Genomic DNA, 9816 nt, shown 5'->3' on the forward strand with positions numbered 1-9816 from the left:
GCGATTCGGATGATAGATATCCTTCTCTGTAAGCGACTCTGTGTAACCCTATCCCCCTCTAGTGTCTATATATACCGGAGGGTTTAGTCCGTAGGACAACAACAATCATGCCATAGGCTAGCTTCTAGGGTTTAGCCTCTATGAACTCATGGTAGATCAACTCCTGTAATACTCATATCATCAGGATCAATCAAGCAGGAAGTAGGGTATTACCTCCATCGAGAGGGCCTGAACCTGGGTAAACATCGTGTCCCCAGTCTCCTGTTACCATTAGCCTTAGACGCATAGTTCGGGACCCCTTACCCGAGATCCGTCGGTTTTGACACCGACATTGGTGCTTTCATTGAGAGTTCCTCTGTGTCATCGCTGTAAGGTTTGATGGCTCCTTCAATCTTCAACAACTCAGTCCAGGGTGAGACTTTTCTCCCCGGACAGATTTTCATGTTCGGCGGCTTCGCACTGCGGGCCAATTCGCTTGGCCATCTGGAGCAGATCGACAGCTACGCCCCTAGCCATTAGGTCAGGTTTGGAAACTTGAATTACACGGCCGATATCCGCAAAGACTTGATCTTCGACGGATTCGGGCCTACATCAGGAGTGTCGAACAGTCACGACGAGCATGACTTAAATCTATTGTCGGACAGTATTCAGGATATCGCCCCTGCAGCCGCTGTGGACCTAAATTCGGGCAGATTGCGTTGACCGAGGACGGGTGGATGGACCCTGCCATGGAGGGCGCATACTCTTTGGCGGTAAAGCCAAACACAGACTCCACCATTAAGGGGATGTGCTTCACCGGACCCCCGGACCTGTGTCCGATCGTGGGTTCCGAACCGCGCGCGCCCGGGCCCATCGAGTCTGATTGGGCTCCAATAATGGAGTTCACCGCCGTGGATATCTTTTAGCACTCCCCCTTTGGCAATGTGCTAAATTCATTAAAGTCTCTCTCTTTGTTAGAAGACTCTTGGCCAAACTATGTCCGGCCCGAGTAGGACACGGACGACGAAGAAAATCGCCTCCCACCCACCACCCACTTCATAGCCACTGTCGATGACCTAATAGACACGCTTGATGTTGACTCCGACGACATCGACGGTATGGACAACGATGCTGGGGACGATCTGGAACCACTGCCCACGGGGCACTAGACCTCTACTTCATCATATGACATCTACATGGTGGACACGCCTAAGGAGGACAACTGTGACAAAAAGGACACAACGGAGGATAAACCCCCCAGACAAAAGCAAAAAACGACGGCGCAGGTGCCGCTCTAAGTCTAGTCACAGTAAAAATAGCGATAACAGCGCAAGGAAAAATGATACTTCGGTCAACTCCAAACGCAACAATATGAACCCAGCGATGGAGCAAGAAGAGCCAGGCCACGCCGAACAGACGCCCGGTCACAGCGATCCCGAGGGCCGAACTCATCAAACTGCGTCCGGAGAGGAGGACAGTCCGGTTGACGATGCATTCATCATCCTGGAAAAACGTTTGGAACAAGATAACCTCCGCAAAAGGCTTATGGCCACGGCGAGGAGCCTAAAGAAGCAGAAGCAAGGGCTTAAAGCCGCGCAGGATACGCTCAACCGAAGATGGAATAAGGTGCTAGACACTGAAGGAACATGTGGCAACGATCGCCACACAAAGAGCTACCCAAAATGCAAGCTGCTGCCCGAATTTGACGATGAGGCCGCAGCGCCCATTCCGCCAAGGAACAATACGGCCATTCGGCCAGACCAACCACTTCATGGCCGCGATAGAGCAGCCACTAATGCCGCACACGATTTACGTGAGCTTCTGGACAAAAAGGCTGGTGCAGCCAGGTCCATCTATGGATCCAGAGGACATGCTCCGACGCGGGATTATGGTCACCAAAACGAGCACACTGATTGAATACCAGTTCGCAATCAACACCGAACGCAACAATAGCGGACAACATGCCATGACATGTCCAGATACAGAGGGGCTGTGCACCCTCTGTGCTTCACCGATGAGGTGCTGGATCACGAATTTCCACAGGGATTCAAACCCGTGAACATAGAGGCATATGATGGAACGACAGACCCATGGTCATTGATTGAAGATTTTATCCTCCATATCCATATGGCTCGTGGGGATGACCTCCACACCATCAAATACCTTCCCCTCAAGTTGAAAGGGCCAGCTCGGCACTGGTTGAAAAGCCTCCTCGAAAATTCAATTGGAAGCTGGGAGGAACTTGAGGACGCTTTCAGGGCCAATTTTCAAGGGACCTATGTCCGACCTCCGGACGCAGATGATTTAAGTAACATAATACAACAACCCGGAGAGTCAGCCCGCAAGCTTTGGAACAGATTTCTCACTAAGAAGAATCAAATTGTCGACTCTCCGGATGCCGAAGCCCTAGCAGCCTTTAAACATAGTATCGGTGACGAGTGGCTGGCCAGACACCTCGGCCAAGAAAAGCCAAGGACAATGGCGGCCTTAACAAGCCTTATGACCCGCTTTTGTGCGGGCGAAGATAGCTGGTTGGCCCGTAGAGGCAACAGTGACCCGGGCACATGCGAAATTCGAGATGGCAATGGGAAGCCACGGCGCAATAAGAATAAGCGTCGGAACAACAAAGAAAGTCTGGACAACATGGCGGTCAACGCCGGATTCAGGGGTTCTCGACCCGGTCAAAGAAAGAAGCCATTCAAGGGCAGCAAAGAAGGACCGTCCGGCCTGAATAAAGTCCTGGACAGATTGTGCCAAATCCATGGCACCCCCGAAAAACCTGCAAATCACACTCATAGAGAATGTTGGGTCTTCAAGCAGGCCGGCAAGTTAAACACCGAACACAAGGGAAGGGAAACGCCAAGCGAAGACGAGGATGACCCTCGCCAGCCGAACACTGGGGGACAGAAAAAATTCCCACCAGAAGTTAAAACAGTAAACATGGTCCACGCAACTCACATCGAGTTCGTTGCCCCCAAGTTCAACCCCTGGGCGGCCTGCCCGATCACTTTTGATCATAGGGACCACCCGGCCAGTATCCGACTCGAAGGAACGGCTGCCTTGGTGCTCGACCCAATAATTGACGGATACCATCTTACTCAAGTCCTAATGGACGGCGGCAGTAGTCTTAATCTGATATATCAGGACACCGTCCGCAAGATGGAGATAGACCCATCTAGAATAAGCCAAAGCAACACCACCTTTAAAGGAGTGGTACCAGGCATTAAGGCCCACTGCCGGGGCTCCCTCGTATTAGAGGTGACATTCGGTTCTCCCAACAACTTCAGAAGTTAGGAACTACTCTTCGACATCGCTCCCTTCAGCAGCGATTATCATGCATTACTCGAAAGAATGGCCTTCGCTTGCTTTAATGTAGTACCGAACTACGCCTGCCTTAAATTTAAGATGCCCGGTCCACGTGGTGTCATAATGATTAGCGGAAACACAGAGCAATATGCGGCGGCTCTTGCAGCCAGACACTAAGCGGCCTATCCCATCAGAACACATGATCGGCCGTTAAGACCACGGACACGGTTAGACGAGTCCAGTGCAGCACCATCAGCAATTGCGCGGATAAACCTGAGATGGTTGCTATACATATATCCCCATTAATGGTACCAGGGGCTGCAGACATGTAATAAAGCCCACAATCCGTCTTGCCTTATTAATAGGCCCATCTCTCATATTTCTAACATCCATTGAGAATAATCAATTTCCCGCACGCTTACTATTCGTGCGACACCCTTCCAGAATACGGCACAACGGAGACAAAGGCGCAGACGTGCAGCAGGGGCCCGCTCAAAGGTTTCTGTTTAGATTAAGCCCTTGTGTAAACCTTCTTTACTGTGTTTTGTTGCTTGACATCCCGTGGGTATTCAATACACCCACAGGGGATACTAGCATTATAGGCATTTCGCCACGACAGATCAATGCACGTACCTGGAAATACAGGGTTCATAACCAAGGGTGTTGCTCAGCCCAGACTATGTTATAAAGTCCGAATACCTTCGGGAGTGTTCGGTGTCGCGAGTTTGGCCTTATATGCATCAGCTCCGAATCATGTCTTTGGTTAAATGTTGAGTTTGCCCGGCTCTCGGGTTTGCTGCCTTACGTTCCGTTCTATCGGCTAAGGCGGCCAAAGGAGAACTACTGCGATTGTGCCCTGGTTATTCTGGATGAGCACCTCAGTAGAGAAAGCCGAAAACTGACTGTCATGATACAGTGAGAGACTGGTCAACCACTCGAGGACTCACTGGAATCTATAGGATTCCTCCGCTTTGACAAAGGACCATTACCCGGTCACGTACATACGCGCCCCTACCCGGATGCACGCAGAAGTACTAGAGGCTACATAGTAGCCCCACCATTAAACCCCTATGGCTAAGTGAAAGTGTTACATCTATATAGTTCGGTTGCCTAGTTCGACGTGCGATCACCTCCTTAATGGACCAAGACGTTGCATCAAGTGTGATTACGCATATTTTTTCCAACACCCCCGCATTATATGCGTGGGGGCTAAAGCCAACGACTGCTAACTTTCACGTTATATGAATTCAAAAACGGCCGCACAGGAGGCATTATAACACTTTCAGGAAAAAGTATAAACACAGCATGTATATTTCACACATAATTGTTTACAATTAATCGATTTGTCACTCGAACATGACATTCTTCGAGCACTGAGCCTCTATTCTACGGGCACCTTCTATGACATGCTCAAAATAGTGCTCGGTTGGGTCTTGGCTTCCTGCTGGACCCTGGGTTGCAATGCTGGTGGCCTCCATATCTGCCCAATATGTCTTAACACGGGCAAGAGCCATCCGCGCACCCTCTATGCACGCTGACCTCTTCACGGCATCGATTCACGATCTGGCGCCAAATAGTTGTTGCACTAAACCAAAGTAACTGTCCGGCCTCGGTCCCTTCGGCCAGAGATGGTCTATTACGGACCTCATTGCAAGACTGGACAACCTATGGAGCTCGGCTATAGCGGCCATCTTCTCACTCAATGGAAATGAGCGCGTTGGAGCGCTAAATTGCGATCAGAATAGCCTTTCTATTTCGTTATCTTTATGATCCTTGAATAACTTGGTCGCATCAGCCGTACTTTTCATCAAGTCCGCATACTCATCTGCAGCTCTCCAAAGTTGATCCAAAGGAGCATACTTTGGATCTAAGAACTTCATCCGCAACAAATAGGGGTTTCCAGCCGCGATTTCTCCGGCTTGTTGAAGTTCCTCCCGCGCGTCTCTAATTTTAGAGAGCGTCTCCTTAGCCGAATCCAGAGCCTTCTTCAGGTCAGCCGCCTTTGCCTGATTCTCCTTCTCGAGAAGCTCATACCGGCCGGTGGCATCCTTCAGCTCCATAGCCATCTCGGCTATCTTTTCTTTGCTTCGGCGATGAGCAGCCTGTTCGGCTCTCAAGTCTTCGGCCGCCTTTAGGGCAACCGCATTGCTAGCCCAGGCTTGTTCCTTGGCTAGGGCAAGTTCCGCCCTCAGGGCCTCAATGGCAGCAGCTCTGCCTGCAGTCACATCATACCATATTAATATTATGATCCTCTTCATATTTCCTAAAAAATGAGGAAAAATGAGCACATACTCTGCGACTCGTCAAGCCGCTTGTTTACAAGCGTGATGTCGGTATCCACCACATCAATTTGTCGCCTTAGTTCGGCGAATTCAGAGTTCCGGTCTATTGCCGGACCCTTAGCCACCTACGCATGAATGCAGTACGATCATTACCTGAGAGTGTGATCCTCCGTTTGCTGCCTAGGGCTGGAAACCAGAGTCTCAAGGGCTACTATCTATACGGAGCACAACTAGTGCGTGCGGAACAATCAAAAATTATGTATTTTATCACGTACCTCGAAGCCTTTGCGCAAACTTCCAAAAGCTTCATTTAACTCGCTGGTGGCGGATGAAATCTTCTCCAACACCATACCCATTAGCGTACGGTGATCCTCTGAGAGAGCAGCTTGCTCCAGGAGGCCCGTCAGTATGTTCGGCCGGGCACCGGACTGTCCCAGACCCTTCTCATTGCCTTCCATGGGAGCCGACCATGCCGGGCTTGGGGCGGCCGAAGTATTAGCTTCTGGCCTCAGCAGATCTGGACTCCTCTGTGACGGCACTTCAGGGTCGCCTGCCCCATGGGGCAGAAAGGCAGGTGGGGTTTCACTCTCCATCATCTCTAAAAGAAGATCCCCCGAAGACGAACCCTGTTGAGACGAGCTACTAGCCAGACTACAAAAAATAGATCCTAGTTATTGTTCTCAGAGGAAAAAGCAATAGCTTCTTGTTTATTGACTTACGGCTCGGTGGAGGGCTGGCCCGTTGGCGAGCATGGCGCGGTGAGGACGCCCTTCGGGGCAGGGCCCCCTGGTGAAGTTTTCTTCCCTTGCTTAGGCACCTCCGTCTCCAAGTCTTTGGAGGCAGCCCTTTTCTTGCCGCGGGGGGAGGAAACCTTGGAAGGACCTCCCCGATTATCCTCCTTCATGGAGACAGTAATTCCTCCGGTTTGGATGTGCAATATGTGGAGTTCGGCTTCTCTATTCTTTTCTTCCCCTTTCCCTGAGGGCACTTGGCTTAATGCGCGTCTAAGCATTCTGGCTATTGCAGGACTAGGCGAGCCTTCGGGAAGTGGGGTTGGGCACCTGATCCTCTCCGTCTTGCTGAGCCAATCCTGGTCGCGAACAAGTTTTTAGAATAATGTTGTGTTAAACATAAGCGAGGTGTTTGGTTACAGTGTTACTTACTTGGGTATCTAGGCGGTTGCAGCTCAGGCCCGCATCCTCGGTGGTGTCCGGACACCTTACTTGTGGTCCAAAGAATAACTTATACATCCCTTCAAGCGTCGTGCCGAAGAAGTGTTGAATGGTTCGTGGACCTTCTGGATTGAACTCCCACATCCGGAGAGGCCGACGTTTGCACGACAGGGTCCGCCGAACTAGCATTACCTGAATGATTTTGCCAAGATCAATATCCCTCTCAAGGAGCTCCCGAATACGGCTCTACAATGTCGGTACGTCATTAGCAGGCCCCCAGTCTAGTCCCACATTGGCCCACGACGCCAGTTGAGGTGGAGGACCCGGACAGAAGGTAGGGGCAGCCACCCAGGTTGTGCCTCGGGGAGCTATGATGTAAAACCACCTCCGTTGCCACAGATCAGACACCTCCGGGAAGGAACCTTCCGGCCATGGAGCATTGGCGTTTCTGCTTATTGCGGCGCGTCCGCACTCCACGTGTCGCCCCTCAATCACCTTCGGCTTCACATTGAAGGTCTTGAGACATAGGCCGAAGTATGGGGTGATGTGGAGGAAGGCTTCACACACGACGATAAATGACGAGATGTGAAGGATGGAATCTGGAGCTAGATCGTGAAAATCTAGCCCGTAAAATAACATGAGCCCTCTCACAAAGGGATCAAGAGTAAGGATCAAGCCTCGGAGGAAGTGAGAAACAAATACGACACTCTCGTTGGGTTCGGGAGTAGGGATGACCTGCCCAGGGGCAGGAAGCCTGTGCTTAACATCGGCGATCAAATATCTGGCCTCCCTGAGCTTCGCGACGTCCTCCTCTATGACAGAGGAGGCCATCCACCAACCTTGAAGGTTGGATCCGGACATGACTGAAGATGCGAAGTGCCTAAGCTTGAGCTTCGGGTGTTGGAACTCGAGAGGCAGAAAGGCGCAAGCATGGTAAGAAAGGGATAGGCCTTGACCCCTCTATAAAGGGGGAGGATATCAAGCGTCCCTAGCGTAACCATTTGGGACTTGCCTAAAAACATGGAGTTACGCCAACAGGCATGGTGGGCTTTCCCATACCCATATTGATGAGGATCCCGCGATAAGAGGGACACGATCTCTGCTTCAACAAGACGTGCCAAGGAAACCGCCTCGCAATATGTGCGGTAGCTGGTTGTAAAAGAAAATGGTTCGAATAATAGTCGGGCCGAGGTGAGATGTCACGCTACAAAGAGTTGCCAGCATATCGGATTTGTGGATTATTGTTCTCTCTACGGTGGTATGTGAAATTTATCTTGCAGAGCCGGACACGATTTAAGTGTTCGGAATTTACCTTGAAGTATTTGGAGATGGAACACGCCTTGCAATGCCGAAGACAATTTGCACGCCGGACTCATCATCATTGAAGCCTGGATCAGGGCCTAATGAGGGAGTCCTGGATAAGGGGGTATCCGGACAGCCGGACTATATACTTTGGCCGGACTGTTGGACTATGAAGATACAAGATTGAAGACTTCGTCCCGTGTCCGGATGGGACTCTCCTTTGCGTGGAAGGCAAGCTTGGCGATTCGGATGATAGATCTCCTTCTCTGTAACCGACTCTGTGTAACCCTAGCCCCCTCCGGTGTCTATATAAACTGGAGGGTTTAGTCCGTAGGACAACAATCATACCATAGGCTAGCTTCTAGGGTTTAGCCTCTACGATCTCGTGGTAGATCAACTCTTGTAATACTCATATCATCAAGATCAATCAAGTAGGAAGTAGGGTATTACCTCCATCGAGAGGGCCCGAACCTGGGTAAACATCGTGTCCCCAGTCTCCTGTTACCATTAGCCTTAGACGCACAGTTCGGGACCCCCTACCCGAGATCCGCCGGTTTTGACACCGACAGCAGGCCCTGACGATGCTAAATACTTGAACTCGAGCCCGTGGGTGAATCCCTAGTAATCCACACAATGTGTCAGTACAACTATGGCCCTCGGTGCGACGCCGTGGCACGCCGCGTCATCGCCTGCTACGGCTCGTTCGTAGAACAAAACTCACAAGAACTAGAACAAAAAAAGTATCAGTCCAAGTCACTAGCGGAGTCAAGTACTAGATTCAAACAACAACAAAAGAAAAAAAATGACCGCCCAAGGACAAAAAAGTACCAGTCCAAGTTATTGGTGGAGTCAAGTACTAGATTCAAACAACCAAAAAGGAAAAAATTGACCGCCCAAGGACAGGCGCAGGCCCTGACAATGCAAGATTCTTGAACTTGAGCCCGTGGGCGAATCCCTAGTAATCCGCACAATGCAGGGCCCGCCGTTCAGGGGCCACAGGTCAAGACACAGAGAGAGAGAGAGAGAGCACCGTGTATAAGCGCTCAGGTAAGTGTTCATAGGAGTCCGACTGGTGAGCCTCGGTTGTGCTTATAAACAGGTCTAGAGCACCCTCGACTAGCGAGGTGGGACTAAACCCATAGCGCACGCGCATGCCGCGCTGCAGAGCCGCGCGGACGAGCTATCCAGGCCGAAAACAACGACTCAGGCCGATGGCCCAACACAGTACTTCGCCCCATTACAAAAATCCAGCAGATCACACATGATAAAAAAAATACAGATAATTTTAAAAAAAACTCACAAGAAATCAGTTCAAAAATAAAAAATATTGTAAAAAGTTCAAACACATCTTAATGGTAAGAAGTAATATATATATATATATATATATATATATATATGTGTATATATATATATATATATATATTGGAAAATTAAACATAGAAGATTGTAAATAAAAATTTCAGAAACAAATTTATAAAAAGTTCAACTACTACAATTCAAGGTTCAAGTAAAAAAATAGTACTGTGCAGCAAAGATTAAAATCTTTTAATTTTTAAAAATACTATAACTATCATTATTCAACTATAAAAAAGAAAAAATGTGCTCCAAAATTCATGTAAAAAGGTAAGAAAAATGTTATACAATAAACAAATTTGATAGGTAATTGACAACCTAAAATAATTTAGTACTATCATTAACAGAATGTAAGTTCAGCAAACTCAATACCCAAAAAGGGGTTCTAAAAACACCATCAGAGTATAGCACCGTCTGCGAGT

Source organism: Triticum aestivum, chromosome 4B, assembly GCF_018294505.1.
Source record: "Triticum aestivum cultivar Chinese Spring chromosome 4B, IWGSC CS RefSeq v2.1, whole genome shotgun sequence".
In the NCBI taxonomy this organism is placed as follows: domain Eukaryota; kingdom Viridiplantae; phylum Streptophyta; class Magnoliopsida; order Poales; family Poaceae; genus Triticum; species Triticum aestivum.